Here is a 19132-nt window from a genome sequence, read left to right on the forward strand (position 1 = left end):
CTTTCACCACCGCCACTGACAACTCCATATCACCACCATTATTACACCACTGGGATTCTTTTCACCTCCACCAACATCATCACCACTACATCACCACCAACAACCCATCATCACCGCATGTCTTTTATCATCACTACTAACTCAACATCGCTACTATTAACACCACTGCAAAACACTATCATCACCATCATCATCACCACTACAGCCATCATTTCTCCTCCTCCTCCTCCTCCTCCTCCTCCTCCTCTAAAATGGAATGAAGATGTGTCTGTAGTGGAAGGATGAGGACGGGAAGTAAAAAGTGAAAGAGGAAGAAGGATATTAAAGAGGAAATGAAATGAATTAAACGAACATAAGTAGCAATGGGAATTAACAAAAAAAATGAAGAAATGAATGGACAAAATGATGTGGAGAATAAAGAGAAGGAGGAGGAGGAGGAGGAGGAGGAAAAGAGAATAGAAAGAACTTGGAAAGAGAAGAGAAATGGAGAGAGAGAGAGAGAGAGAGAGAGAGAGAGAGAGAGAGAGAGAGAGAGAGAGAGAGAGAGAGAGAGAGAGAGAGACATAGACTGAGACAGAGAGGACAAATAAATTAATAAGAAAAATGAATAAGAAAAAATAAGATATATAAAGAAAAAATGAAAAAAAAATGAAAGAAATATTTCCACACAAAGAAAAAGAAAGATTGATAGAAAGAGAAAAACAGAAAGAAAGAAAAGAAAAGAAAGAAAGAAAGAAAGAAAGAGAGAAACACTAACAATGGAGGTGGTCGGTCAGCTTGGGGTCGGGATGGTGGTGGTGATGGTAGCGGTGGTGGTGGTGGTGGTGGCCCCAGTTTTACCCAAAAGCAGAATGACCACCAGACCCCCCCAGCCCCCCAACACCCCCCCTGCCCCCCTCCCCTTCCCCCCTACCCCCCCCCCCCCACCGGCTGTACTATTGTCACGGTAGCGCGCAGGAGATTAGTCTATTTTTGCCCGTGTTTATGTCCCTCCTCCTCCTCTTCCTCCTCCTCCTCCTCCTCCTCCTCCTCCTCCTCCTTCTTGTGCTCGAGTTTTTGGTCACTCGTCGGTATGCCTTCCTTCTCTTCCTCTTCCCTCCATTTCCATTTTTTCTTTCTCTCTCCTATTTACTTTCTTTTTCCTTCTTTTTTGGTCACTCTTTTTTTCTCTTCTATTTACTTTCTTTTTCCTTCTTTTTTGGTCACTCGTCGGTATGCCTTCCTTCTCTTCCTCTTTCCTTCCATCTCCAGTTTTTTTTCTCTCCTCTTTAGTTTCATTTTCCTTCTTTTTCCCTTTTCTTCTTTTCCATAACTTCCATCTAGTATCCTGTCTTCCTTCTCCTTACTCATGCGTTTCCCTTTTTCTACTTTCCTCCTATTCCGGCTTTCCTCCTACTTTCCCTTCCTTCCTTCATTCATTTCTCCTTATTATAAAACCATTTTTTTTGTAAGCATAATAAAGTGTTTCAAGTGTTCCTTTCTTTCTCCAACTACTTCTTTCTCACGACTCCTATTCCCGTCAAATCCTACTTGTATTTACTCCTTCGCATTTTTCAATTTACTTCTCCTGTACCTTCATTTTCTTTCTCTTATCCTCCCTTTCGTTGTTATCCTACTTTTTGTTCTTATAATAATGATGATAACAGAGATAACGCTACTCCATTATACCTTTTTCCATAACACACACACACACACACACACACACACACACACACACTATCGTTGCTAGATCGTCGTACTCAGCCTCTCATATTTACCGATAACTAGATTCATTTAAAGTTATCGTAAAAATCGTTAATTCCTGATGCGTTTTGTCAATAGTTTAGTGTTAAAAACTGGCACCGGTGACACACACACACACACACAACAACACACACACACACACACACACACACACACACACACACACACACAGAGTAGCAATAATAACAGGACCAAGTCTCAAAATATCTTGCTACATTGAACAGAGGAGAGAGAAAAAAATCAACGGCCGGACAAATAACGCCTCGCCTACTACTTCCTCGCTCACCTTGGCGAAGCAAAATTACGACGAGAAAAAAATGTTGCCGAAATGAAAACGAAGAATTGTAAACGGAAAAAAAAAACATAAATGATGCGATGAAAACAGTGAAGAAAATAACTGAATGAAGACAATGAAGAAAATAGTGCGAATAATAGACGAAGAAGAAAATAATACAATGAAAACAGTGAAGAAAATGATGCGATGAAAACGAGAGAAAATAATGCGAATAAGACGAAGAAAATGATGTACTAGAAAACAAAAATAATGAAAAGAAGACGAAGAGAATAATTGAATGAAAACAATGAAGAAAAGAATACAAGGAAGACGAAGAAAATGATGTAATGAAGAGGAGGAAAATAACTAAATGAAAACAATGAAGAAAAGAACGCAAGGAAGACGAGGAAAATGATGTAGAGGAGGAAAATAAAGAAATGAACTCTATGAAGAAAACGAGGTCATGAAAACGAGGAAAATAATGTAATGAAGAGGAGGAAAACAACTAAATGAAAACAATTAAGAAAATAATGCAAGGGAGACGAGGAAAATAATGTAATGAAGAGGAGGAAAATAAAAAATGAACACTATGAAGAAAACAGGGCCATGAAAACAAAGAAAACAATGCAGATGAGGAGGAAGACAATAACGAAATGAAAACAATGAAGAAAAAAATGGAATGGAGGCGAAGAAAATAATGAAATGATGAGGAAAACAATAACGAAATGAACACTATGAAGAAGAAAACAAGGCCACGAAAACGAAGAAAATATTGCAGATGAAGAAAATTAAGGAAACGAAAAAAAGCAAAGAAAATAAGGCACTTGAAAACAGGAGAGGATAAGCGACGAAAATGAGGTAGGAAAACAGAATAGAATAACAGGAATATATGAAAAAATTGAGGCTCGAGACTAGGAATATATACTCGTTGTTGTTATGAGTTCAGTCAACACGATCTGGACTCAGGCGAAAAAATTTAAGAATGATAATACAGCCGCTTCAAGTAGATTTTTTTTTTAAGTGAGAAATTATTGAGAAATCGAAAATAGGGGCTAATGGTATCCGCGTAATATCAAAGGCACGCTTCTGTAATTAATGAAGGATACTATTGCAATTGAGAAAATCGTCTTAATCAATAGTAAACATAATCGTACGAAATATAAATTTGAAAAAAAAAACGAAAAACTAGCTAAAAAAATGTTAATCTGCAGAAATCAAAGAAAAAATCTGAACAAAAACGAAAAAAATGAAAGAAATGGGAAGATCAAATTAAATAAACGGAGAGAAAAATGTAAAAGAAGGTAAATCCGCGAAGAAATTACAGAAAAACACAAACAGAATCGACAAAAAAGAAAAAAAATAAGAAAAATACATTAGATAAACAGCGAACAAACCAAAAAAAAGTAGAGAATCAAATAAACGAAGTACAAACCAAATAATCGTAAAAGACAAAAAAAAAAAAAAATACCAGTAAACGAAGTACAAATTAAACAAACACAAACCCGCAGAAAAAAAAACAAAAATAAAAGAATAAAAACAAAACCAAGGAACGAGACGGAGTGAGAAGGAGTCGTGAGGGAGGGAGTTGGTTTCTTTCTCCACTTTTCCAACGAGAGCGCCACTGTCTGGGTGTTGCCGTGTGTGTGTGTGTGTGTGTGTGTGTGTGTGTGTGTGTGTGTGTGTATCACGATTACGACCGAAGATAATAGAGGAGGAGGAGGAAGACGAAGAGGAGGAGGAGGAGGAGGGGAAGAAGAGGAAGAGGAGGAGGAGGAGAAAGGAAGCTACAAACTAATAAGCAACGATACACACACACACACACACACACACACACACACACATACAGCATGGCCAGTGTTTTATGGATTGCGGTGACTGTGGGAGCTTAGCGGTGTGTGTGTGTGTGTGTGTGTGTGTGTGTGCAGGTTGGGTGGTGGCAGCTGAGGTCAAGGGAGGGGCGGAGGGAGGGGCGGAGAGAAGGGAGGTGAGGGACGGGATGAGCAGGGAGGGGCGGGGAGGGGCCAGCGGCAGCAGCAGCAGCAGCGGCGGTCACCACTTCCACCACCACCTCTTCAGTCGTCGCCGATCACCCAGGGGAGGAGCACGCGTCTCACACACACTCCCCCTCTTTCTCTCTCTTGCCTTGGTCCCTCCTCCTCCTCCTCCCTCCCTACGCGTCGGACTTGCAGCACGCGACCGCCCACACGCCCGCACGCAGTTGAAACCACAAATAACACCCAAAAAACAGTGACTGGAATTGAGTGCGGATTACCTGGTGTATTTTTACCTCACGCACGGAAGGCAGGAAGGACAGTGCCAGTGTTAGTCCCGCCACGCACGCACGCACACACACGCGCGTGCATCATGGTGCCACAGCGATTACGGAGCCCTCACCTGCCGCCTAATTAACCCCGCGCCAGGATTACAGCGTCGACAGGTGAGTAATTAACCAGCGTCACACCTGGGATGATCATTAGGTGTAGGTACTACGTTAAGATTCACACCGATGTCGCTCAGGTAGACTATAATGTGTGTGTGTGTGTGTGTGTGTGTGTGTGTGTGTGTGTGTGTGGTGTGTGTGTGTGTGTGTGTGTGTGTAGATTCACGCCAACGCCGCTCAGTTAGATGGTGATGACTTTGCGTGTGTATTGGTTTGTGTGTGTGTGTGTGTGTGTGTGTGTGTGTGTGTGTGTGTGTGTGTAGACGCTCAAACACCTGTAAAATATAAGCCACACCTGTATGCCTTCATTCATAAGAAAGGGTAATTTATGTATTTATCCTCATCGCATATTCATAAATACAACTGCGTCTTGTCTCATTCCCACGCGTCTAGACGTGATCCACAGACACAGTAATTAAATCAACATCATTCTGTAACCACGGCAGAGAAACAAGACCGCGTGAGACAACTATTTCGACTATCCTTGTAGAAAATAAGAAAGGGAAATCAAACCACCAAAGTAACATTAAGCATGAGGCTATTATTAACACGTTTCTTGAATGCGTAAGAAAATATGTAAAAGAAAATACAAACCAACCAGCAAGAGACTATTATCCCTACTATCCTTGGTTAAGTAAGAACACAAGAAAATGAGAAACCAACCAGCAAGAGACCAATATCCCTACTATCCTTGGTTAAGTAAGAACACAAGAAAATGAGAAACCTAGCCAGCAAGCCATCTCGCATGAGACGACTATTCCTACGACCTTTGAATTAGTAAAAGGAAAATATTAATAAGAAAAAGAAAGCCACCAAATCAGATGGAACGAGGCCGCTTTTCATATGATCGTTCAGTAAGTAAGAAGAAAACAAGATAGAAAATTAAGAATGTGAAATAAAAATAAAGAGGAAAATAAGAAAATTACATCAGTCCCCAAAACTAATAAACGCTCCTATGCCGTGCTAAAAACAGTGTTAGATTATTCATACGGGCATCAGTGTTATTTTTCCTTCCCTCGCCGTGCCAAACAGACCACGAGGAGTCACTTACACGGCGTTTGAATGACAAGAGAAAGAAAATCACGGACGCAAAGTAATAAAAAAAGGACAAGCCGCATAAAATAAACCGTGTGAGATGTTATTGATGCGGCTATCGTTAATTTTACTTCCTCACCACCTAAAATAAACCACAAAAAAACACTATATAAAGGAGAAAAAATAAAAACAATGAGAATAACAATAAAGGGGGACATATCGTGTTAGAGAAACTGTGTAAGATAGTTTTAATACAGTCACCCGATAACTCTATTACCTCACTACGTCAAATAAACCACAACGAAACCACTAGATAAAAAGAAAGATTAAAACAAGAGCAATTACAACAACGGAAAGAGAAGATAAAAAGCGTATCACAGTTCTAATAAAACCATCGACAACTTAACCTTCCCGCCACGTTAAACAAACCACAAAGAAAACACTAAAAAATAAAAAGAAAGAAAGGAAGGAAAACACGAAGATCACCAATTGAAAAAAATATATATATATACCGTGTTAAACCGCATCAGACAGTTCTAATATACCCGTCGATAACCTTTTTCTCCGCTACGTCAAATAAACCACAAAGAAACACTAGATAAAAAAAGAAAGGAAAAAAACACACATCAAGCGTAACCACACAAACCCTCCCCGCGCTAAACAAGCCACGAGAGGTTCTTTACACGGCCATCAGGGCATAAATAAAGACCACAAAAAAAATCATAAAACACCTTCCCGCATTATTAGTCGTGGGTTTATTGGATCAGCGAGAGGCGGCGGCGGCGGCGGCGGAGAATGAGAGGAGGAGAGGGAGGGGGAAAAAAAGGTAATGGAGGAGGCGGAGGAGGATGAAAAAGAGAGCGATGGAGGCGGGGAATTAGAGGAAAAGGAGGTGAAAAAAAGAGGAGGAGGAGGAGGAACAGGAAAACGGCGGGAATGCGAGGAGAATGAAAGGGAAAAAGAGGAGGAGGCGGAGGAGGATGAAAAAGAGGCAGTGGAGGCGGGGAAGTAGAGGAAAAGAAGGGGGACAAAAAAAAAAAAAGAGGAGGAACAGGGAAACAGCGGGGAATGACAGGGAAAAAAGGGAAAAGAGAAGGCGATGGAGGCGAGGAATTAGAGGCAAAGAAGGTTGAAAAAAGAGGAGGAGGAGGAGGAACAGGGAGACAGCGGGGAATGACAGGAAAAAAAGGGAAAAGAGGAGGAAGCGGAGGAAGGAGAGGGAGAATGAGAGAAGTAAGGTAAAGCTGGTAGTACACGATATAGGTGGTCGTGGCGGCGGTGCACATCTCCGAACACTTACCCCGACACAGGGCGAGCGCAACAATACACTTTCCCGTCACTCTGTAATCCTTCAATTCACTTTCCCGTCACCCTGCAATCCTTCACTTCACTTTCCCGTCACCCTGCAATCCTTCACTTCACTTTCCTGTCACCTTGCAATCCTTCAATACATTATCCTGTCATCCTGCAATCCTTCAATTCACTTTCCCGTCACTGCAATCCTTCACTTCACTTTCCTGTCAGCCAGCAATCCTTCACTTCACTTTCCCGTCACTGCAATCCTTCAATACATTATCCTGTCATCCTGGAATCCTTCAATACAATTTCGTCCTACTATGCAACCCTTCAATACACTTTCCTGTCACTCTGCAACCCTTCCATACACAATCTTATCACTATGCAATCCTTAAATACAACACAAATACATCTGGGTTACCACAGTTTACCTTCCCCAGGTTTCCCCAGGTACCCATTTATCGACCAGCCCGAAAAGAAGGATGGGATGAGTTAAACGCCGACTGCCAACACCGGGATTCGAACTCATGTCCAGAGATTCATAGTCGGGGTCGCTAACCACTACACCGCGGAGGAGGAGAAAGAGGGAAATAAAAAAGGAAAAACAGGGGGCAAAGGAGGATTGAAAATGAAGGCGATGGGGATTAGAGGAAGAGAGAAGAAGAGTGAGAAAAAAAAAGGAAAAGGAGGTTGAGGATGATGAAAAAGAAGGCATGGATGGGGAATGGGAGGAGAAGAAGGAGGGAGAAAAATAAGAAAAAGAGGAAGCAGAGGAGAACGAGAGGAGAAGAACAGGGAAAAGAGGAAAAAGAGGAGAAGGCGGAGGTGGTGGGAATAACAGGAAAGGAAGGAGGGGAAAAAAGAGAAGAAGGAAGCGGAGGAGAACGAGAGGAGAAGAAAAACAGAGAAAAGAAGAGGAGGCGGAGACGGTGGGAATGAAAGGAGAAGGAGGAAATAAAAAAAAAGGAAAAAGAGGAAGCAAAGTAGAACGAGAGGAGAGGAACGACGGGACAGGGAAAAGAGGAAAAGAAGAAGAGGAGAAGAGGGACAGGGAAAAAGAGGAGGAGGAGGCGGAGGAAGCGGTGGGAACGAGAGGAGAGGAGAGAGGAAGGAGGGAGGGGAAAAAAGGTAAAAGAGGAGGCGGAGGTGGATGAAAGGGACGCGTTTTTAGCACGTGCCCGGAATGCCTCGACTTTTGTGGTGAGTGTAATCGGTGGGGCCCACAAAGAAGGCATTACGGGCACGTGTGGAGGGTAGAGGGCGCCCTTAACTCACTCCCGCCCGGCACAAAGGGGGGATGAGGAGTGTTAAAAATATGTTAGGGAGGATCGACGCTGCTGATCTTAGGGTTTGAGTAAGATGCGGTAAAAAAAAGTTATATGTGGGGGTTAAAGATGTGTATGGAGGACTGACGTTGATCTTTGGGTTTGAGGAAGATGCGTTAAAAAAAAAAATGTTATCTGTGAGGGTTTTGTTTATAGCTTTACGTGTTTTGGGTGTCTTTTTTTTATTCGTTATTTATTTATTTATCCTGTTTTTTTTTAATTTGTTCGTTGCTATCGCTCAGTTGTTCATGTATTTTTCTTTCCTTCCTTACTTTATTTTACATCTTATATAGTGCAGTTAATTTACTAGCGTGTCAATGACTGTTTCCCTTTTTACATTTCTTTCTAAACACAATATTTGGTTTATATGAATACGAAAAAAAATTGAGGTATATATAAATCACTGCTGTACGTTCGCGTCTATCGTTAAATTGTTGTCTATGTTATTTTTCCTCCTTATAAATATTTAAATCTTCTTTCTCTATTAATTTCTTCGTCGCAAGTACACATGGTAAAATTATTTGCTGTCACACGCTGTTTTCTCACACTGGTATTTCGTTATTTTTGCCTTCCAGCTTAATGTCTGTTCCTAAAAATACTACTACTAACAACCTCTAAAATTCCTTCCACACGCTCTTTTCTCACACCGGTATTTCGTTATTTTTGTCTTCCAGCATAATGTCTGTTCTTAAAAATACTACTTCTAACAACCTCTAAAATTCCTTCCACACGCTGTTTTCTCACACTGGTATTTCGTTATTTTTGTCTTCCAGCATAATGTCTGTTCCTAAAAATACTACTACATACAACCTCTAAAATTCATTCCACACACTGTTTTCTCACACCGGTATTTCGTTATTTTTGTCTTCCAGCATAATGCTGTTTTCTCGCACTGGTATTTCGTTATTTTTGCCTTCCAGCATAATGTCTGTTCCTAAAAATACTACTACTAACAACCTCTAAAATTCCTTCCACACGCTGTTTTCTCACACTGGTACTTCGCTATTTGTTTTCCACGCTAAAATAATTGCCTAAGAAAAAAATATATACTAGCAATAACCTACAAAATTGCTTTCATATGCTATTTTCTTACATTGGTATTTCGCTATTTGTTTTCCACGGTTCAATGATTGCTTAAGAAAATATATATACTAGCAATAACCTACAAAATTGCTTTCATATGCTATTTTCTCACATTGGTACTTCGCTATTTGTTTTCCACGCTTAAATAATTGCCTAAGAAAAAATATATACTAGCAATAACCTACAAAATTGCTTTCACACGCTGTTATGTCACACTTATTTCGTTATTTGTATATATTACTCACCTAAATTAATGCTTGCAAAAAAATATACATACACCTAAAAAAATTCATACAAACATTTTCAGTAAATTAAGTAAGTGATTTTCTTCTCTAATTTTCTTTTCTTATTTTCTCTTATTTTCTGCCTACATGCTTGCAAAAAAAAATATATATATACACCTAAGAAAAACTCATAGTAGAACCGTTTTCAGTAAGGCAAGTAAGTGTGGTCTTCGTCCATTAATCACAGGTATTGCTTATTTACTTTACTACTTATTTCATTATTCGTGTTCCACCTCAACGCTTGCAAAGAAGTATACATCTAAAAACTCATACAACCGTTTTCAGTAAGTGTGGTCTTCGTCTATTCTTAATCACAGGTATTGTTCATTTACTTTACTACCTATTTCATTATTTGTGTTCCACCTCAACGCTTGCAAAGAAGTACACATCTAAAAACTCATACAACCGTTTTCAGTAAAAGTGGTCCTCGTCTATTCGTAATCACAGGTATTGTTTTCAGGCGCCGCGATATCAATTTTCCCCCCGGTGTCAGAGTTTCCCGCTCAACTATCGCTCTCTCCCGCGGCAATCCATCATCCCTGTCCTCCGTGCGCACCTTTTTTTCTCCTTCCTCCTCTCCCCGAGCCACCTGAAGAGACATTAATCCTTCACACGCCGGGGAAATAACTTGCTTGGTATCTCAGTTGAAAAAAATAATAGTAAAACAATAAACATAAAAGGAAAACAGTAATAGCTAGTAATTTTAAAGGCCAGTTATGCAGTTTTACACCTGAAAGAAAGTAACTCGCTTGGACTCTCAGGTAACAAGAATATGAATGATGATAAAAATGATAAACTCGGCAGTAATTCATAATAATTTTAAAGCCTACCACTACCGATGGACAGTTTTACACTTCAACAGAATAAAATACCTAAACTCATTCCAACATCAATACTCCAAACATCAAATAAAAATAAATAACATGGTTGCAATCTTCGGTAAAAACAACAACGATAATAACAGCAAAATTAAAACCAAAAGTAGTATCCAATAATTATAAAACCCATCAGTGTATAGTTTTAGACTTCAGAGTAAAACCGTAACTCATTCCCTCTTAACAATCTCAGTATTAACAAACATCTACCTTTTATCCTCTTCCCTAACTAATACTCAGAAAACCCAACGATACACAATTTAACACTTCTAACAAGGGAAATGCCTAAACCAATTCCCTCTTTCACAATCACATCATTAATAAACATCTACCTTATCCTCTTACATACAAACCTCAATTTTATACTTTTACAGAAGAAATACCTAAACTTAACCTTTTTCAAAATCTTAAGACATCTACCTCTCATTCTCTTTTTACCAACAAACCTCACTAATGCACAATTACATACATTTACAGAGGAAATACCTAAGCTTAACACCTTTTAAAATCTTAGACATCTGCCTCGTATCCTCTTCTTATAGTAAACTAAGCTCAACCAATCTGTCCCAGCCACCGCCTAAGCCCACAGCATCCACTATCACATCGCAATTTCAAATAAACAACACACTAACACACTCCCGCTAGGCACACAGAGACCCAGTCCTCATAATAAACCCAGGTAGCAACACACACAACGCCTTCTATCCCCTTACCTAACTATGCTCATAAAACCTAGCGATACACAGTTTTACGCTTCTAACACGGGAAACACCTAAACATATTCCCTCTTTCACAATCAAATCATCAACAAACATCTACTTGCCTCTCATCATCTTCTTAAACTACGCTAAACTAAACCCGTTCTTCCTATAGCCACCGCCTAAGCCCACAGCACCCACAAACACCTCACAAACTCAAGCAAATGACACACTAACACACTCCCGCTAGGCACACAGAGACCCAGTCCTCATAATAAACCCAGGTAGCAAAACACAACACTATCTATCCCCTTACCTAACTATGCTCATAAAACCTAGCGATACACAATTTTACGCTTCTAAAACGGGAAACACCTAAACATATTCCCTCTTTCACAATCAAATCATCAACAAACATCTACTTGCCTCTCATCATCGTCTTAAACTACGCTAAACTAAACCCGTTCTTCCTAGCCACCGCCTAAGCCCACAGCACCCACTAACACATCACAAACTCAAGCAAATGACACACTAACACACTCCCGCTAGGCATACAGACCCGACGCTCGTAAGAAACCCAGGTAGAAACACACGCCCCGCTCCGCCCTCGCAAAACACCGCCGACTCTACCTGTGCATGAATCTGATACTCGTGCCACGCTCACCTGTATTTACCTGTGGCTAGCGGCAAGGATACAGCCAGACCCGCGCGCCGGTAGAATGCCCAGGTAATTTCAGCGGACATGAGCGGAAAAACCTGCACACACACACACACGTACACACACCACCACCACCGCCACTACACACACACACAGCATTTATCTATCTATATAATTTCCCGCGCTAGCATTTTTGTCTTCTTCCAAACTCGCTAAAAATTGATAGTGGTAATCCTGGCGCCGTCCCGAAAAAGTTGTAATCTTGAAATTGAACTTGATTTAGACGAGGCACAAGAAAAAATGAATTGTGTGTTGGGCTTGCTTGGTAACGTGCAGTGGAAATGAAGGTTACCCAAGAAGTCGGTGTGGAAATGAATTAAATGTAAGAGGAAACGAAAAAGAGAGAAGGAAAAGAGAACCGGGAAAAGATGCAGGAGGAAATAGAGAAAAAAACAAAGAAGAGGAAATGAAAGGGGAAAAAATGGAAATAAGAGAAATGTAAGAGGGAGAGGAAACGAAAAAGAGAGAAGGAAAAGAAAACCGGGTAATGAGAAATGAAGAAATAGAAGAGAAAATAGAAAGGAGAGGAAATGAAAGGGAAAAAAATGGAAATAAATAAAAGGTACGAGGGAGAGTAAACGAAAAAGAGAGAATTAAAAGAAAACCGAGAAAAGACGCATGAAGAAATGGACGGGAAAAACAGTAAGAAGAGGAAATGAAAGGAGAAAAAAAATGGTAATAAGAGAAATGAAAGATGGGAGAGGAAACGAAAAAGAGAAAAAATGAAATAAAACTCGGTAAAGATACATGAGGAAACAAGTGAAAAAAATAGTAAGGAGAGGAAATGAAAAGGAAAAAAAGAATGGGAATAGGCGAAATGTAAAATGGGAGAGAAAACGAAAAAAAAAAGAAAATACTACATGAAGAAATAGAAGAAGAAAATAACAAGGAGGGGAAATAAGAAGAAAAAAAAGAATGGGTAAAAGAGAAAAGGAGTAAATGAGGGAGATGGGAGAGGAAACGAAAAAAAAAAGAAAGAAAAGAAAAAAGAAAACCAGGTAACACATGAAAAAATAAAGAAAAAATGTAAAAATAGGAAATGAGGAAAAAAAGAGAATGACTAAAGAGAAAAAGGGAGAATGGTGAGAGAAAAAGAGGAAAAAGAAAAAGAAAAAAAGAAAACCAGGTAACAAAACATGAAGAAATAGAAAGAAAAATGCGTAAGAATAGGAAATGAGAGGAAAAAAAAGAAAATGGTTGAAGAGAAAAAAGGGAGGGGAGAGAGAGGAAATAGATTGCAGTTGAGAAAGAATAAAAGGGAATAGAACCGAACTGAATAACAGGAGTGGAATGCGATAGGAAGCTTGAGAGAATGAATAAATCACGAACTTGGGAAAAAAAAAAGAGGAAGTTACAGCATTCTCTCTCTCTCTCTCTCTCTCTCTCTCTCTATCTCTATCTCTATCTAGCTATCTATCTATCTACTATTTTACAATGTATTTCTACGTAACTGCATTTATCTATCTATAACTATCTATTAACTATCTATCTAACTAACCATTATCTATCTATGAACTATTTACTATATATTTATCTGTTAACACGAATACCAGTAACCACACACACACACACACACACACACAGACACAGCCGACGTAATTTTATCCCTGTTTTTTTTTTTTTTCCTTTTAGTCCCCCTCCCCCGCGCCTTTAAATTACTCAAACTGTGAAGGCCATTTTCTTTCACCGATCGGGCGGGTTGGTCGCTGCCTAACCTTACTATCAAGGGCGTTTTGTTCCTCCCGAGACTGGCTGGCCGGCGCGAGGGGAGAAAAAGAGACTCACTCACTCACTATCTATCTATCTATCTATCTAACTAACAAACTAACTCACTCGCAAAATACACGGTTGAGGGTGGTGGTGGTGGTGGTGGTGGTAGGTTTTTTTCAGGTATGTGTGTGTGTGCGTGCGTGTGTTCTCTCAGGTAATTTCCAGGTGTGCGAATAAGGTGTTTTTTTTAGGTTCGTGTGTAATGCTTTTGTTCTTTGATTTGGTTTTGTTTTCTCGTGTTCTTCCTCTTCCCTCCTCTGTGTTCTTTTTTTCCTCTAGCTCAACTGTATCAGCGAGAAGTATTTGCAGTAATTCGTTTAACTTCCCTTCTATTGGTTTCTCTTTATTCTTCTTTCTCCTCTTTTTTTTCTTTTTTCTTTTCCATTGAAGTCGCTTAACTGTATCAATGAAAAGTCTTGGTAGTATTTCTTATATATTTTACTTGATTTCCTTTGATTTCGCCTTCCTTATCTTCCTCTTTCTTCTTATCTTTTTCCTTTTGATTTCCTTCTGCTTTGCCTTCCTTATCCTCCTCTTTTTCTTATCTCTTTCCTCCTTCTGATTTCCTTCCTCTTCGCCTTTCTTATCCTCCTCTTTTTCTTATCTCTTTCTACTTCGCCTTATTTATCCTCCTCCTCCTATCTCTTATCTCTTTCCTTCTGATTTCCTTTTGTTCTGTTTTCCTACTCCTCTTTCTCCTATTGCGCATGACTTTCCTTCCTTCCTCCTTCTGTTTCTTATAATTTTCCCTCTTCTGGTTTCCTTCTATTTCGTTTTCCTTGTCCCTTTTTCCTATTGCGTGTTATTTTCCTTCCATTTGGTTTCTCTTTATTTCGATTTGCTTCTCCTCCTCCTCCTCCTCTTCCTCTTCCTCTTCCATTTCTTCTTCCTTTCCAGCCGCCGTGTAGTGCTTCAAAAACGATGTGTGATTATAGAATGAAATACTGCTTCCACCACAATCATCCACCTCCTCCTCCTCCTCCTCCTCCTCCTCTTCCTCTTCCTTCTCTCATCTGGTTCTGTTCTCGCCGCCCACGTGGTATGTCTGTAACGCTGTGTGATTGTGAGATAATATAATGCTTTGCTCCTCTTCCTCTTCTTCCTCCTCCTCCTCCTCCTCCTGGGATGAAATAATGCCTTCCTCCTGTTGCACGCCTCCTCCTCCTCCTCTTCCTTCTCCTTCCTTCTTCTTCCTGTTGGTATTTCGTTAACGTCGTGTGATTGTGAGATAAAATGAATGCTTTCCTCTTGCACTCTCTCCTCCTCTTCAACCAATCCTAATCCTCCTACTCTTGTTGCGCCCAATCTTACCCCTCCTCCTCCTACTCCTCCTCCTGGGCCATCCGTCACCCCCCGGCAAGGAAGCAATACGGACCGGGCCTCCAGCGGCGTCGTGCGAGGGCGGACAAGCCAGCACTGACGAACAAGATCATTACAGGGGTTCGCCTCGTCTCCGCCGCGGACCAGTTGTAATTCACTAAGCGCCAACCGCTATTTTGGCGCCGTGCTAATCATTATTTTCCTCCCTTTCTGATACGATGCTTGAAGGGAGTTTATGGGTTGGGTTGAGTTTGTTGTTTGTTGATTTGTTTTTTCCTGCTTTGAAGTTCTTTGTGTTTTGGTGTGGGAAGGAAGGAAAGAACAGAGGGAACATATACACACACATACACATACGTACACATATACACACATTCAGGAACACATACATACGTCTCCCTGTCTATCAGCCTTTGTATGGAACCTTACTCACTGAATCTACACACACACACACACACGCACACACAAACACACACATACGATTAACAAAAATGCCCCAATAAACTTAACTTCCCGACACTTTTAACACCCATAAAACACCCAAACGCGGAAAATGCACTGTCTTAAACACACACACACACACACACAAAAAAAAAAAAAGTCATTATTTTTACCCCGTCTTACCCTCCTGCTCCCCCCCCACCCCTCCTCTTTACATACACACACACACACACACACACACACACACACACACACACACACACACACACACACACACACACACACACTTGACAAAAAAATGCCACAAAAAACTTAACCTTCCTGATATTGACACTCGGAAAACACACCAACGCGCAAACCTCCTGTCTGGCAGTGGGGCGGGGCGGCGCGGGGAGCGGAGGGGTCAGGGATGGGGAGGGGGGAGGGGGACGGCTTCTGTTGGTCCCACGCCGAGCAGGGAGCGCCGCCCCCCCCGACGTAAGCCCCGCCTCGGTCTGCGCCCCGCCCCATCTCGCCCCGCCCCGCCATTTACGGTATAGCGCGTGGATTCCTTCGTTAAATTCACTATCATGCGATGACTATTCACTTACAGCGCTATTTTTTTTTTTTACTCTGCATTCTTATCTTGGGTTTCTTTTTGATTTCTTAGGTTTATTTTACACAGCGCGTTTTTTCTTTATTTTTTTTTCTTTTTCGGTTTAATTTTCACTTATTAGAACTGTATATGTGGGGGGTTTTTTACACTTATTTTTTCTGGGGGTTTTTTCTTCGCTTTTTTTTTTCATTTCTTACAGCGTCATTTTTTTCCAGTTCTGCTTTTCTTTTTTATCTGCTTGTTTTAATTTTTTTTACATAGCTCTTTTATACACTGCTATTTTTTTGGCTTTCATTTTCTTCATTTTTTTTCATTTCTTAGTTTTTTTTTTTCAATTCTGTTTTTTTCTTCTGCTCGTTTTCATTTTTTTTACATGGCTCGTTTCTTCACTGCTGTCTTTCCTGCTTTTTTCTTCATTTTTTACATTTATTACAGTGCTATTTTTTTCCCCTTCTGCTTTTTTTCTGCTTGTTTTCATTTTTTACATATTCTTTTTTTCTTCACTGCTCTTTTTTCTGCTTTTGTCTTCAGTTTACATTTTCCTTTTTTTCTTCTCTTCATACAGCACTATCGTTTTTTCTTTCACTAACTTTTCATTAATTTTCATTAATATATTCTAGTTCAACTCTAACAAATCCACTAAGACCTTTGCTTCCTCTCAAAGGCTTAAGTTCTGCTCGTACTCTCTCTATATATTGTTCATTTCCTACCTACTCCTGCTTTTCATTAATATATTCTAGTTCAACTCTAACAAATCCACTAAGATCTTTACTTCCTCTCAAAGGCTTAAGTTCTGCTCGTACTCTATATATTGTTCATTTCCTGCCTACTCCTGCTTTTCATTAATATATTCCAATTAACTCTTATAAATACACAAAGGAAAGCATTACTCCTCATAGGCTTAATTCTGCCCGTACTAACTTCAAATCAATTGCCTATTTCATTTCTACTCATGTTTATCTTTACTGTGTTAGTCTAAATATCGATACCGCGTTATCTTATGCTATCAGTTGGCTTCTTCACTATCTACATCTATTAATTCGCCTCTTCACTGTCTACAATCATCGCCTTTTCCCTATCTACAACAGTTAACTCGCCTCTTCACTATCTACTCCTCTGTACTATCGACAAATATCAATTTGCCTCTTCACTATCTACAGTAAATGCCTCTTCCCTATCTACAACAATTAACTCGCCTCTACACTATCTACTCCTCTGTACTATCGACAACTCTCAATTCCCCTCTTCACTGTCTAAAATCATTGTTAATCCCTATCTACAACAGTTAACTCGCCTCTTCACTATCTACGCCTCTTCACTATCGACATCTATCAATTCGCCTCTTCACTTTCTACATCTATTAAATCGCTTCCCTTCTCGTCTACAGCCGCTTCGTTGCCGCTTTCTATCACCTCCTTCAGCTGGGTTATTCTACCAAGGAGCGGTGTCCCCTCAATTTCACCCCTACACACAGACAGCTCCCTCCACCGGTAACCTATATAACCCCTACCTGCGTAACCTGTATCACCCCTCCCTTCACCTGTAGCGGCTCACCTGATATTAATTAACCTCCGTCACCGGCGCTCACCTATAACTTTACCTTCGCCTCCGCCTTTGTTAATCTATAGCGCTTCCATCACACACACGCACGCACGCATACATAACGATCTCTAACCCTTTCACCCCTTTCCCTCACCCCTTTCCTCACCCTTCACAAGTCACCCCTTCATTATAAGTTGTAACAGGCGCGGCATCTATTACATACCCTTTCTTTTATGACAGTTAACCATCTATTGCTCGGTTCTAATCTATTCTGTCGCATGGAGGTTTATTCTGTTCCAAATAGCCGGACAACGTGTTTTATTTATAATTTTCGCTTTGTTTACTCTTTGTTTAAACTCTTCCTACATCGTTTCTTGTAGTAAAGGAAGCAGTTCAAAGGTAAAATAAAAAGAAAAAACAAGATTAAAAGAATTACGAGAAAATAAAGAGTCCGCTACCGCAAAGAGAGAAAGTATATATCAAAATCGTATCTTGAGTAATTTCATGTTTGATTGAGGAAGAACAAGATACAAAACAACATTATTTACCCCCCAAAAAAAGCCTGATAGAAAAACAACTTAAAAATATAAACCATTGCCGCCAAAAAGAAGAAAAAAAACAACTCGGAAAAATAAACCATTACCGCGAAAAAGAAAAAAAAAACAACTCGGAAAAATAAACCATTACCGCGAAAAAGAAGAAAAAAAGCCTGATACAAAAACAACTCGGAAAATAAACCATTACCGCGAAAAAGAAGAAAAAAAGCCTGATACAAAAACAACTCGGAAAATAAACCATTACCGCCAAAAACATTAAAAAAAACACATAACACCATCCATCAGTACCGTCCCTTCATCTCCCAAGCTTCACCGGCGGAGGATGTAATGACGATGACAGGTAGGATGGACTGACAGGTGAGAATGATGGACAGGTGAGGGGCAGACGGAGCACAGTTGTTACCTACGCGAATTACCTGAACTTATTATCACTTTTACTTATTACCGTCAGAGAACACGCCCTTCCCGATATTCTGATCACGAGTGGCCGGAAGTGATAACGAGGGACGGAAAGGGTATGAATTATAACGCGAATTTAGTCGTGATGGAAGCGATGACTGTGAAGCCTCGGAGTGACGATTTTATATGTTTTTCTCTTTACTGTAATGGACTCGTTTTTTCTCTCGTATTATTTATTTCTTATTTCTCGTGTTCTCGTTCTTTTTCTCGTATTCTGGAAGCGTTTTTTATTTACGAATTTTAACGTGAATATAGTCGTGATGGAAACGGTGACTGTGAAGCTTCCGAGTGACGATTTTATATGTTTTTCTCTTTACTGTAATGGACTCGCTTTTTCTCGTATTATTTATTTCTTATTTCTCGTGTTCTCGTTCTTTTTCTCGTATTCTGGAAGCGTTTTTTTTTTATTTACGAATTATAACGCGAATATAGTCGTGATGGAAGCGGTGACTTAAGCTTCGAAGTGACGATTTTATATGTTTTTTTTTCCTCCATACTGTAATTGACTCGTTTTTTCTCGTATTATTTATTTCTTATGTCTCGTATTGTCATATTTTTTTCTCTCATTCTGGAAGCGTTTATTTATTTATTTATTGTATATATTTTTTTGTTTTTCTCTATACTGCAATGGACTCACTTTTTCTCGTTTTTTTTCTAATGTCTCGTGTTCTCGTATTTTT

At 39.9% G+C, this 19132-nt stretch overlaps 1 protein-coding gene across 1 annotated transcript in view; it reads left to right on the plus strand.

The window, feature by feature from the left end:
• Positions 1-3951: 3951 nt before the first annotated feature.
• LOC126999452 (uncharacterized) overlaps positions 3952-19132 on the plus strand; it is a 55376-nt gene continuing 40195 nt past the window's right edge. Inside the window, exon 1 of the mRNA XM_050862052.1 lies at positions 3952-4454. The gene's annotated coding sequence lies outside the window, so the exon portion shown is untranslated. The remainder of the gene's footprint in view (positions 4455-19132) is intronic.

This window comes from Eriocheir sinensis, chromosome 16, assembly GCF_024679095.1.
Source record: "Eriocheir sinensis breed Jianghai 21 chromosome 16, ASM2467909v1, whole genome shotgun sequence".
Taxonomy (NCBI): domain Eukaryota; kingdom Metazoa; phylum Arthropoda; class Malacostraca; order Decapoda; family Varunidae; genus Eriocheir; species Eriocheir sinensis.